Here is a 14544-nt window from a genome sequence, read left to right on the forward strand (position 1 = left end):
AAAAGAAATGGACACAGCGACCCCATTGGAACTCAATTGAGACAAGTGAAGCCCATTTTTAGCGTTTTTTAGCACTTCCGTTTCTGACGCGCAGACTCAAACGAAGCTTGACGACGTCAGCAACCTGTCTGACAGGTGTAAATCTTCTAAGTGGCTGTGCGTGCAAACTGCCATCGTTAATCTTGCAGAGACGGCGAGCTTGAGCGGGGAATTCTTTGTCGTGAGTGAGCAGGAGTAAGTATTCTGATTAATTATTTTGTATAGTATTTTAAAATGTAACGCCAGTACGCCATATTAAGTTAATTGCATGCGAGCTTCTCCTCCAAGGGGCAAGGAACTCGACCGGAAGTTGAAGTCGGGTGGGGGCTGCCATCTTTTAGCAGAACTTCACTTGCGTTAGCATTCCCATTGACTCCCATTCATTTTGGCGTCACTTTGACAGCAAATAACTTTACATTTGAGGCGTTTAAAGACTCCAGTTGTCCATTATTTATTTCTAAAGATACACGACATTGTATAAAGGGCTCCATTACCTTCTATGTTACATTATGGCAGTTTTTGTAAAAATAGGCTAACGATTGCGTCATAACCACGCGACTCTCTGTCGCATTACCATACAGACAGGAGGAGAAGCTTGCAGGCAATTAACTTAATATGGCGTACTGGCGTTACATTTTAAAATACTATAAAAAATAATTAATCAAAATACTTACTCCTGCTCACTCACACCAAAGAACTCCCCGCTCAAGCTCGCAGTCTCTGCAAGATTAACGATGGCAGTTTGCACGCACAGCTACGGGGCCATGATGTAACATAGAAGGTAATGGAGCCCTTTATACATTGTTGTGTATCTTTAGAAATAAATAATGGACAAACGTCTTTAAACGCCTCAGATGTAAAGTTATTCGCTGTCAAAGTGACGCCAAAATGAATGGGAGTCAATGGGAATGCTAACGCAAGTGAAGTTCTGCTAAAAGATGGCAGCCCCCATCCGACTTCAACTTCCGGTCGAGTTCCTTGCCCCCTGGTCTCAATTGAGTTCCAATGGCGTCGCTGTGTCCATTTCTTTTACTGTCTATGCTTGAGACCCCCCCTGGCGCCGCCGGTGTCAGGCTCTGGTAAGTTTTATGGTTTTAGAATATTTTAAAACATAATGTTAATTTCCCGTTTCACAACAATTATTTCAACACCATCTTCCAGTTTCTGAGGAAATTACTTGAAATATTTAGTTAATTGTATTCTCCTGCAGCAGGTTCCATTAGCATCTAGCATCAACAGAAAACAAAAACACAATGGCTACTACATTAACTAGTTTTGTGAAATAAATATGTCAACACCATCAGATGTCACCACCATTAGATATTGTGTTTTGTGAATAAAAGCTTTATAAACAATAACATACTCAATGTTGATTTGATAGTTAAAATGACTAAAAATTCCGGTTTTTATCACCTCCATCCGATGTATCAACACTGTCAGTTCTGTCACCTCCATCAGTTTAATATTATGAAATGTTATATTTGTTATTGAATTGTTGGTCACATGTGAAAGTGTAGTCTGCCAGCATGAGAATGTGTTTTGTAATGTTAAAAACATCTTGACTGCTGTTAAAAGATAAAATTGAAATTATATTACACAGTCCAAAGTAAATAATAAAAAATAAAAAAAAAATAGAAAAGTTGGGAGGTTGAATCAAAGCAAAGCTCAGTAGCTTAGTACATATAAGAAACGTGGGGCCTGTACCATGAAGGTAGCCGAACAAATTCGGGGTTACAGGATTGGTTTTGAGTCGACAAAACCAAACCGATGCAATCAGGCTTTATTGGTACCATGACGCAGCTCATCAACTTTCTCCGTCAACACAGGCTTTGATCCTTGAGCTATGATTAATCCATGCGCGCGTGCACATAAAAGAGAAATATAACAAAAATACATTATGTTAAGTGTGAAATATATTTATTGGGCCAATTTCAAATATTTGCATATATTCCAAAACATATTCTGAAAATATATTTCAAATATATTTCTTTTGTGTATGGGACTGGCACTTACACATCTCTTTTGTAGGATTTTTCACAACCTGCCCCAGAAACTGAAGCCTCTACCTCAATGGGCTATAGAAGGAATGTGAACAAGGTAATGCTTTAAACCCTTGACATAAATTACAGTCAGTCCTGTGTTTGTAGAAAGTCATGCCACTTTTTTGTGATTTGATCAACCTCCAGAAAACGTGTAATGATTGTTTGTGGTGGAATTGTTTCAGGTGGAAACAGACTCAGTCAGGGCCCTTTACAAAAGGAGTCTAGAACTAGACTGCACACTGAAGGAGCTGGACTGTGAGCTGAGGAGACTTAAAATAAATAATAAAAAATTAAATTGGAGATCAAACAGCTGGAAAAAACAGATCTCAGTATGTGAACTTTTTTTAACCAAGTAACCCTTTAGTATGAACACTAGCCACATGATGACCAATAAAACAGTTTGAGACATATCTGCAGTGTCAGTGTGCTTTTATTAAGTAAAATATTGTCAGAGATGGGCATACATACATGGAAATGTATTTAAAATACAAATACAAAATACTGTGTGGAAAAATGTATTTAAATACAAATACAGTACTTTGTATTTTGAAAATACACAAAATACATGTGAAATTGAAGATTCAGTGCAGGTATCCCTATTAGGCTGAAATCTATCTGGGCCTATTCTGAATGCCAAAAAGCATTCAGATGTGTGCAACTGCTTAGAAACTTTCATTTTAATTTTATATACTTATTTCCTTCCACTGCGGTGTAAGAAATAAAAAACTACAAAAACTACAAAAAACTACATAAACTAACTTTTATTATGTTTTATGACCATCATTAAAAGCCAATTTGACAGACTGGCGTTCCAATGTGGCCCAGTTCTGTTTGTTTCACAATCTTAAGTATCTGCCATCCAATATTGCTGACCTAACCCGCCAAGTTGAACTAGTTGATGGAAATTCGATGGGTGATATGACCAAAATCTTAATTTTACTTTACACTAACAATATATGGCATGGTTCCACAATTATCAATATCAGTTTTGATACCACAGCAAAAACTGAATTTCAAACTCTTTTGATGCTTTTTTTTTTTTTTTTTTTTTTTTTACGCAAGTAGTATAGTCACTTTTATATTTGTTTAATGTAAAGTTTATTTGTTTCTATATACATAATTAGAACATATAAATTTTATCTAAAATATATTTTTTTAATTAGAAATCATTTGCCACAATTTTTTTGGTGAACAATAAAACTAAAAGTGTGGTCTATCTTTCATCATTGTCCTCACAAATGCACACAATCACTTCCCTAAACTAATGTAGACAGACAATGATTAACCTAATTATTTCATCTACATAAACAAACATTTGCATAGATGGGTAAACACAATCACAATTTGGAAATGTGTCCAGTTACATTTTCATAAAGCACCATGTTTGTAAAATTTAAAATGATTACATTTACAAAATGAGCCTGCATAGCAGAAATAATGAATAAAGTAATGATAGGTGTTTAATACAATCGTTAATTGAAATAAAATAATCAATTAATTAAAAAACATATATAACACAGTATTGTTCAATTTAGTGTTATACATATGTTATCATATTAAAATGTTTTGTTCTAATGTCACAAGTCACAATTTCAAGTTTACTGGTTTTAACTTGATTATTTGGTTAGGGTTTAAGAAGTTTACTAAAAAACTTTTTCACATGTGTCGTCAAAATGACCCACAACCTAATCAGTTTACATGTGAAGAAATCCATTTATTCACAAACTTCTCACGAGACGAGTGTTTGACATAGACAGTATAAGAGATGTTTGACAAATTATTCAGCAAACTACTTCCTATCAACGCTGCTTTTTCATGGTTTGGAGAATAATTACTCAGAGTCGCCTTCTGTCGTTTCACAGAATTATACAACGGAGAGCACATCAAGCATAAAAGCCTTGTAGGTTTACTGAGGAGCGCACACAGTAAGCAGGTTCATGGCGTAGAGCCATGCGAATTGCGAAAGTATAAACAAGGCTTCAACTGCACAAAGCTAAAGAGAAAGTGGAAAGTCCTATGTAAAAGATTTAGAAAAAGTTCCATCGATTCACAATTTATACCATCGCTATGAATCTACGATATTGTCATATGATGTCACCCATCCCTAACATGCAGTAACTTAAATGCTTCAAACACATTTGACAAGCTACTTCAATCAACAAGTAGCACATCCTCACTTTATTCCAGAAAAGTTGCCGATCCAAGGCTGGGTTGTACAGCTGCGGCTCACGTGGATGAATGTTGTGGTTGGGGGGGAGGGGCGTGTCTGGTCTGAACAAGTTGATGCATGAAAACAGCACCCTGATAAAGAGGTTGACTGGCTCAAAGTATTTTGAGTATTTTGAAAATACAAAAATACTCATCTTAAATGTATTTAAATACAAATTACATTTGATTTTTTCCAAATGCTTTAAAATACAAAATAGTATTTTATATTTCAAATACGTATTTTAAATACATGTATCTGAAATACTGCCCATCCCTGAATATTGTGTTGTGATTGCATCTCTGACAGCTGCGCCAGCTGGGTGGTCAAGTGTGACGGGGTCAATTTCATCAGGGAGAAGCTGATTTTGTGGTGGTACTCCTTTCTGATAGTGGCTATATTATGCAGAATGGCACATGCCACATCACTATCTGGATTGCCCGCTCTGGTGACACTCTTAAAAGCCTAAGGCAGTTGAAACGTGCCTTTAGGATGCCAAAGGTCATCTCGATCTTGACCCTGGTTTTACTGAGGGCCACATCGAAGCGGTTTTGTGGCCCTGTCTGAGGGTCAGGATAGGGGGTTAGCAAAAAACTCTGGCATGCATAACCTCGATCTCTAACCAACAGGCCATCAAAAAGCCCTGTCATAGAACAGAAAAGGGGAAAATTGTGTAAGTTTTGCTATTAAAATTAAAACTTTAAAGTGTACTGTACCAAATTTAACTTGCCTTCCTCAAAGCACTGACACAAAATAGACTCACGGAAAATTTGTGAGTCATGCACAGAGCCAGGCCATTTGGCATCCAAACTTGTGATCATGCATTCATGATCACAAATCATCTGCAGATATGAAATGTACAGTAAATGATTGTCCTATCTGTTAGTTACTAACTATTTAAAGATTGATCTCAATGCAAAAAAAATAATTTCACATAGGCTATATATGTAACGACTTGTATGGAAGACAGGAGGCAAATGTGAGTAAACAGAGTTTATTGACAAGAGGTGTGATGGATGAAGGTTGGAGAGTGACGCAGGGACCTCGACTGCAGCACAGACTGGTGACTAGGTGGTTTGAGTGCGCTGGTAGAGATGATGGTTTTGGTAGATCCATGAGAGGTGAAGATAATCCGTGAGTGAGTGATACAACCCAGAGACGACCGAACAGGAGACAAAGCAAGGGCAGGAACACAAGAGACTGAACAGACATCAACAAGGAGGACCTCAAACAACGATCTGACAAACAAGAGACGAAAGAAGGGCATTAAGTAGGCTGTTGGAATGAGCTGCACCTGCCACTGATCAGATGATCAGAGGCAACACCCACATGAAACAATCAACATGACGTAACATGAATACAGCAGGAGACGGTGCATTCATGAACTGTGACAATATAGTAGCCCTATCTGAACATTAAGGCTGTGAAAGGACTTTCTGTTCACATAATCTGCCTCATGTTTTCCGAGAGCTGTGGAGATTGCAACATGTTTGCAGTCTATTGCTCCTATGACTCTAGGCAATCCTATCTTAGAAATTAAAAATATATACTTAAAATCATTCTTAACAGGTAGCTACTGCAGACTACTGTATAATAGATTTCTAAGAATGAAATATGCTTTTTTGAAGACGAAAAAAAATGAGTGTGAAATGTTAAATTTGTTCATGCGATGTCACCCTATAAAGTTTATCTTACCGGCAATTTTATAAAAGCCCTCTTTTATGCACATGGTCGATAATTGTCCGGGGAATACAATGAAGCCGTTTATGTACCCCTGCAGAGCGAGGACCACCTTTCGAATGGTTCGCAGACCGTGTTTTTCCCTAGATTCTCTGCATCCCTGACCGCATACAAGTATGTACCACTTGCAAAAAAAGGCAATGCAATACATACCATTTGCGGTACAGTAAGGGCATGGCTTCGACGAGTCACATTTGTTACGTGCGGCTCAAGAAGTTCACAAAGATAAGACATTCCTTCCGCGGAAAATCTGTATCTTTCATACAAGTAAGTATCAGGAAAGTCAAATGGATTTTGTCTGTCCCTAAAAACTCTTTCTCTACGAAGTGCTAGTCTAACAATTTGCGCGGAGATGTCCACAGGATTTGGGAGAAAAGGTGAAGCCATTGCAATAGTGAACAGACGCTGGGAATTAGATACGTCACCTATATATTTCTTTGCTCACAGCTGATTGGTAAAACTTCAGTATGAGATTTTGAATAAAGAACATAACCTGCCCCGGAGCAGGTTAGCCGTGCAGCGTAAGATACCATGTCATCGAACACCGATTAAAGCCGAGCTACTTTCATAGTACCTAAAACCCAGGGTTGGCGGAAACTAAGCTGAAACATAGCTGGCTAGCCACCTAATCCAGCTTCATGGTACAGGCCCGTGGGTTTCATTTGTCTGTGTACAAGGTTTTATTTTTATTTTATCCAAGGCCGCTGCTGGCCAAATGGGTGCCCTAAGCAGAATAGTATTATAGTGCCCCCTCCTTTCAAAAAAATAAAAATAGAACTTTAATAAAAAAGTAAATAAATAAATTGTAATTCAATTGTATTATTTATTATTAATTACAATTGTAGCTCTAGACAACAAACTGTGGCTATGATTTTATTAATACAGCTGTCTGATTTATTTTATAGTCTCAAGCATCCAGAAATCCCACAAAATAAATTTACTACCAATCATTACTATACATTTTAATTCATGAAAACTAGAATATTAAGGCTCCCCAGCTGATCCCTGTTTCTCTTTATAAGGACTAGGGGTGTAACAATTCACTCGTTTTCTTGATGCAATCGATTACAAACCCTGACGATTCATATGCATCGATCTCGAAACATGATTTTTGAATCGTGAATCACTGATTTCGGACAATAATTTATAAAAAATGCTAAGAATCGAATGAATCGCGATTTCTATAGTGATTCAATGCTTTCAAAATATATACACATTAAATTACTACAAACACAAATTAATATAGACCTTGAACAGTGTCCGTGCCTCGCATCTATCCTTCACGCACTCCACTGTTTAGCACCTGTAACAATCCTTGTTTAATCCTTGTTTAACCTTGTTTAATTAAACCTTGTTTAATCTAATCCTTTTTGTCTCTGATGCAGCTAATGTGTGATCTCTGTGAAAGTAGCTTTACTTTTCTGTAGTTTTTCAATGGCTCTCAGGATCTTACTGATGGTGTTACCAGAGCAGTCGAAAGCTGCGTATTTATTTCATGTTCGGAGCAGAAATGTAAGTGTCTAAATCATACGCACAGTTCCATTGAAAGATAAATGTGTTTTAACAATGCTGATGAACCAAATGTATGAAGGAGACTGTTAAAATAACCACAGCATTAACAACGGCCTTGAAATAAGAGCACAAGGTTTATCTGATAATCAGATGCATTAAAGTAGTGTTCATTGCTTTAGCAAACAGACATCTGGCGCGTTTTCTCTCAGAATCATCATTTGTTTATGGAAGTTTAACAGCTTCTATAGCATTTTATCTTTTCACACTGAAAGAGAACTGATCTCACTCTCATAGACGTGCCAGGCTTTATCTGAAGTGAATAAAACTGAACTGAATAAAAGCAAAATGAACTGATGAAACGCTGAGAAAAAAGCCCCACAATAAATAAATAACATTTATGAATGATGCAGTGCTAATTGGCATATCATTTATTGCAGTAAAGAAACAATAAAGTATATTTTCTACCTTATTCTGTGCAGAAAATTTAAATAATAGCTAATTAAATGTAGTAGCCTATATAAAACAATCATAAAATTGCCATTAGGAAAACATTTAAATTACAAATGATTATTGTCGAGCAGTGTATTTGATTTCTTATAGCAAATGAAAAGTAATAAAAAAAGAAGAGAATTCATTGTAATAATTATGATCATTCATAGGCTACAATCATAAAATTATTGTATTTGACATTTCTTTTCACTGAAATGATGGCTACGCCCCTGGTGTGACAAAATGTTAAATTAGCATCTAACAATGGACAAAAGTGTATTTTTTAAATATTTTTTTTTAACCTATGGCCATAAAGGTTGATGTAATTTGCCCCCTGACTAAGCATTTAAAGAATTTAGAAGAAGCATTTAAATAATCCTGTGAATGCACTTAAAGAATGCAGAATCGAATCTAATTGAATTGTGAATTGAATCGAATCATTCTAAATTTGCAAAAATCGTTCTTGAATTTAATCGAAAACCTATGAATCATGAATAGAATCACTGCCTACCCAAAGATTCACAGCCCTAGCAAGGACAAATAGAAATTGATAACCTTGAAAAGAAAAGAGGGGGAAAAAAATACTCATTAAGAATGCAAGACATTGGTGACATCCAGCATTAGTGCTTTATGATCAACAATTATTGATTATGTCGCCAGCCCTATAGCCAGCCTTTCCACTTCCCTTTTTGTGCCTGTCTAATCTCATACCAGCAATGCCAGGACAGCAGGAACAGATTTCTCTTTGTTCCCCAAACTTAAGACCAAATGGCCAAGAAACCCTGTGGTGACCCCAATGCATAAATCCCCAGCCTTATCAGGAAACGAAGGATGCTAAGGCATTCCTATGGCCCAGGATCACCACAAACCTTAAACCAGAGAACACTTGTGGTTTAATACAAACAACGGTCTCAAAATTGCTTCCAATAAGCTGAATTGATTTCCAGTATTTATCTTGCATATATCTTAAGTATCATATTTGTTTTATATAACCTGTGGAATTCTTTCTGTGTGTTTACTTTTCATTACAGCCTATTCGTAGGGTTTTCTACCTCAGTTATAGGAACTAATCACCACAAGTTGCCTCATACATGTGTATTCTCTGTATTATGCATGCTTTATATTACTCAAGTTAATTTTGTGTGTTAAACACTTATCATGGCTAAATCCTTATTTACTTCCACCTCAACTATGGGAAGTATATGTATTTTGGTACCTACTTGATGGGTAAATGATTTCTAGAATTTTGATATAAAGTAGGATGTGTGTAGGATGCACCATATTTAAACTATTAAGTTTGCTTATTAAAGTGTTTAAACTAAACTCTCAGGAGATTGGACACACACGATCACATGGAAATTATGCTAATTACATGCAAGAACCGGAGAACGGGGCTTAGGTCCCGCCCAAGACAATATCTGATTGGCTGTCATACTAAGAAGGACGGGTCAGATGGACTTGCTTATAACCCAGTGACAAGCAGCTTTTTGCTTTGCTTGCAGTGACTTTTGGCTCTTGCCTATGTTTTGTGCTGACCTTTTCATCGTCCAGCGTATACTCTTCAAACCACCAAGAGCTCACTCAAAACTCATCAACTCTTCGGTAAGATCCTTCGTTGAACTTCATCAAAGAAAACCCTCTCAGAGTCACTCCAGACTCAGAGAAAAACTCAGTTGCATAGCTACCTGAAATCCAGGAAGTCTCACGAATGAAGCGGAACCCGGCAAAGCCAACCAACCACTCACCATCGTGTACTGCTAGATCTGATTACTTTTCTTCTCTTTTAGAAGAAAACAAACATAACCCCAGGTATTTATTCAATACAGTGGCTAAATTAACGAAAAATAAAGCCTCAACAAGTGTTGACATTTCCCAACACCACAGCAGTAATGACTTTATGAACTACTTTACTTCTAAAATCGATACTATTAGAGATAAAATTGCAACCGTCAGCTACAGTATCACATCAGACAGTGCACTGTAGACCCCCTGAGGAACAGTTCCACTCATTCTCTACTATAGGAGAGGAAGAATTGTATAAAATTGTTAAATCATCTAAACCAACAACATGTATGTTAGACCCTATACCATCTAAGCTCCTAAAAGATATGCTTCCAGAAGTCATAAATCCTCTTCTGACTGTTATTAATTCCTCATTGTTATCAGGATATGTCCCCAACACCTTCAAACTGGCTGTTATTAAGCCTCTCATCAAAAAACCACAACTTGACCCCAAAAAACTAGTTAATTATAGACCAATCTCGAATCTCCCTTTTCTGTCCAAGATACTAGAAAAGGTGGTATCCTCACAATTATATTCCTTCTTAGAGAAAAATGGTATATGTGAGGATTTCCAGTCAGGATTTAGACTGTATCATAGTACTGAGACTGCTCTCCTTAGAGTTACAAATGATCTGCTCTTATCATCTGATCATGGGTGTATCTCTCTATTAGTTTTATTGGATCTTAGTGATGTGTTTGACACAATTGACCACAACATTCTTTTGCATAGACTTGAACACTTTGTTGGCATTAATGGAAGTGCATTAGCATGGTTTAAATCGTACTTATATGACCGCCATCAGTTCGTAGCAGTGAATGAAGATGTATCATATCGATCACAAGTGCAGTATGGAGTACCTCAAGGCTCAGTACTAGGGCCGCTACTCTTCACGCTTTATATGTTACCCTTGGGAGATATCATCAGGAAACATGGTGTTAGCTTTCACAGTTATGCTGATGATACTCAGCTCTATATTTCTTCGCGGCCCGGTGAAACACAGCAATTTGAAAAACTAATGGAATGCATAGTCGATATAAAAAACTGGATGACAAGTAATTTCTTACTGCTAAATTCAGAAAAAAACAGAGGTCCTAATTATAGGACCGAAAAACTCAGCTTGTAATAACCTAGAACACTGTGTAAGACTTGATGGTTGCTCTGTCAATTCTTCGTCATCAGTTAGGAACCTAGCTGTGCTATTTAAACGCAAACTTTCCTTAGAAATCCACGTTTCTAGCATTTGTAAAACTGCATTTTTCCATCTCAAAAGTATATCTAAATTACGGCCTATGCTCTCAATGTCAAATGCAGAAATGTTAATCCATGCATTAATGACCTCAAGGTTAGATTATTGTAATGCTTTATTGGGTGGTTCTTCTGCACGCTTAGTTAACAAACTACAGCTAGTCCAAAATGCAGCAGCAATAGTTCTTACTAGAACCAGGAAGTATGACCATATTAGCCTGGTCCTGTCATCGCTGCACTGGCTCCCTATCAAACATTGTATAGATTTTAAAATATTGCTTATTACTTATAAAGCCCTGAATGGTTTAGCACCTCAGTATTTGAATGAGCTCCTTTTACATTATACTCCTCTACGTCCGCTATGTTCTCAAAACTCAGGCAATTTGATAATACCTAGAATATCAAAATCAACTGCGGGCGGCAGATCCTTTTCCTATTTGGCGCCTAAACTCTGGAATAACCTACCTAACATTGTTCGGGAGGCAGACACACTCTTGCAGTTTGAATCTAGATTAAAGTCCCATCTCTTTAACCTGGCATACACATAACATACTAATATGCTTTTACTATCCAAATCCATTAAAGGATTTTTAGGCTGCATAAATTATGGTAAACCGGAACCGGAAACACTTCACATTACACCTTATGTACTTGCTACATCATTACAAGAATGGCATCTACGCTAATATTTGTCTGTTTCTCTCTTGTTCTGAGGTCACCGTGGCCACCAGATCCAGTCTGTGTCCAGATCAGAGGATCACTGCAGTCACCCGGATCCAGTACGTATCCAGACCAGATGGTGGATCAGCACCTAGAAAGGACCTCTACTGCCCTGAAAGACAGCGGAGACCAGGACAACTAGAGCCCCAGATACAGATCCCCAGTAAAGACCTTGTCTCAGAAGACCACCAGGACAAGACCACAGGAAACAGATGATTCTTCTGCACAATCTGACTTTGCTGCAGCCTGGAATTTAACTACTGGTTTCGTAGTAGTTAATTTTGCTCGGAGAGGGACAACTTGTTCTTGGCTGTCAGGGGAGAGTACATGGGAGATCAAAAGTCATTGGAAAAGCGATACAACTTAACTTTTAATAAACAGGCTTGGCTATTGCAAGAAAGGGTGTATTGTTATGTTGGAATAAAAAAGTATTCTTCACAAACTGTTGCAACAAAGCCAAAAGCATTTGCCATTTTCACGTGATAGGTTTGTATCCAACATTTGTGAACCTAGATCAATGCATATTTAGTTGTTCTGTAAGTAGCATCAAGAAGGACCATATCTCCATAATGTAATCCCTGTTGTTGTACATTTTGATTAATTAAAAAAAAGTTTCTTGTGAAGATGTTATCTCTTGTGTGTTGTTATCATCCAAATTAGAAAGAAGTGAAGTGACATGCAGCCAAGTATGGTGACCCATACTCAGAATTCGTGCTCTGCATTTAACCCATCCAAAGTGCACACACACACAGAGCAGTGAACACACACACACACTGTGAACACACACCCGGAGCAGTGGGCAGCCATTTATGCTGCAGCGCCCAGGGAGCAGTTGGGGGTTCAATGCCTTGCTCAAGGGCACCTAAGTCATGGTATTGAAGGTGGAGAGAGAACTGTACATGCACTCCTGCTGGCCCGAGACTCAAACTCACAACCCTTTGATTGGGAGTCTGACTCTCTAACCATTAGGCCACGACTTCCTATTAAAGTCTTCAGCGCCTGGAAATCCTTGTTCTTCTGCTTTGCCGTCAGAACTGTCTGCTCGATGTTGTTCTCTGTACATTTCCGAAAGAAAAACTTGTCATTTGGATCTGTTAATTTAAATTCATCAGTTTTTTTTTCTACCTGCAGTTTATCAAAGCCATAATATTTTCCACATGCTAAGGCTTGATGCACATGGTTTTGTATAACATGGCTTGAAGGGTAGTGTGAAAAAGGTTTTCAGAACCTTCTTCAGTAAAGGAACTGAGGTTATTCCAAGTGACACAAATTCCTGTATTTTGACACACACCATGTAATGGATGTTATTTGAGAAATGACAGTTTTGTGAAGTGTTGTGGTTTTTGTGTGCTCCTGCCAAAGTTATTTTGACATGGATTATTTCAGAGGTGGTGGTGGTGTTTTCTTTTAATGACTCCAGAACACCCTTAATTGCCACTTGTTTTTTAGTTCTTGAACTTGTTTTAGCCACAGCAAACTGAACATATCTGTGAAAAACAACATTGTTTAATGATTAATGATTATCCAATATGTTAAACCACCCTTTTTTGCGGGAAGTAATGGCCTAGTGGTTAGAGAGCTTGACTCCTAACCCTAGGGTTGTGGGTATCAATCGCAGGCTGGCAATACCATGACTTAGGTGCTCTTGAGCATGGCACCGAACCCTCAATTGCTCCCCGGGTGCCGCAGCATAAATGGCTGCCCACTGTTCGGGGTGTGTGGTCCTGGTTTGTGTGTGCACTAGTGTTTTCACTGTACCAAAATTTCAGTATTTGGTACCGATACCAGTGAAAATCTACAGTTTTTGGTACCAAAGCAAAACACAAAAAAATTGCTAATAATAATACAAAAAAAACACACACTTTTTATCACTAAAAATAAAACCAGTGCCATTCTTTATACCAGTGGCGTTGTCACAGCCACACCTGCTACACTCCCAGAATCGGACACTTACGCCACACCCACTCGTCCCCAATCACCAGAATTCTAAACACCTGTGCATCATCACCAGTGCCACATATAAAGCCACCAGTCACCATCACTCAGTGTCTGGTCTTGCACCGATCTCCTCACTAACCTGAACGCCATTCGTCTACCCACCTGATCTGCCTTACCCTCTTCATCCTCGTCGGAATTCCTGCTCCCATCGTCTTCGTCTGAGTCGCCATCTGTATCACCATTCACCTGAAGGAAAGTTGTGTTATCCCTGTGTCTTCCACGTGTCAAGATTCACCTGTGTCTGAAACCTCTGATTTATATTAAATACTGTTTCACTGAATCCTCTGTGTCCTCGTCTGTGTCTGACAGAAGACCAGACCAAATGCAGAGCTCTCCAGATGCAGGCGAGGACCGCACCGCGGATCCCTTCACTGAACTGGTTCACGCTGTACGGTCCTCACTAATACAACAAACTCAACTTTCTTCACCGGCTGTCAACAGTTCTATCACCGCTACACCACCGGTCACTTCTTCAGTTGCCCCTGCGAGTCCCATGGCCAAACCTGCGACATACAGCGGCACAGCGGAGGATTGCAGCGGGTTCCTACTACAGTGTTCCCTCTACATGGAATCCAACGCTCATTTATTCACCACTGAACGCAGTCGAGTCGCATTCATCATCAACCTGCTCTCAGGTAAAGCTCTCCAATGGGCTCAATCTCTCTGGGACTCGAACTCCTCTGCCATCGGATCAGTCACTAATTTCTGTTCTCAGCTAAAATCCGTCTTTGGTCAACAAACTTCGGCATTATCTGTCCATGATCAACTAT

At 38.3% G+C, this 14544-nt stretch overlaps 1 pseudogene; it reads right to left on the reverse strand.

The window, feature by feature from the left end:
• Positions 1 to 4254: 4254 nt before the first annotated feature.
• On the reverse strand, positions 4255 to 6414 carry LOC127959058 (putative nuclease HARBI1; annotated as a pseudogene).
• Between the last annotated feature and the right edge of the window lie 8130 nt (positions 6415 to 14544).

The sequence above is a fragment of the Carassius gibelio genome, chromosome B6, assembly GCF_023724105.1.
Source record: "Carassius gibelio isolate Cgi1373 ecotype wild population from Czech Republic chromosome B6, carGib1.2-hapl.c, whole genome shotgun sequence".
Classification (NCBI taxonomy): Eukaryota; Metazoa; Chordata; class Actinopteri; order Cypriniformes; family Cyprinidae; genus Carassius; species Carassius gibelio.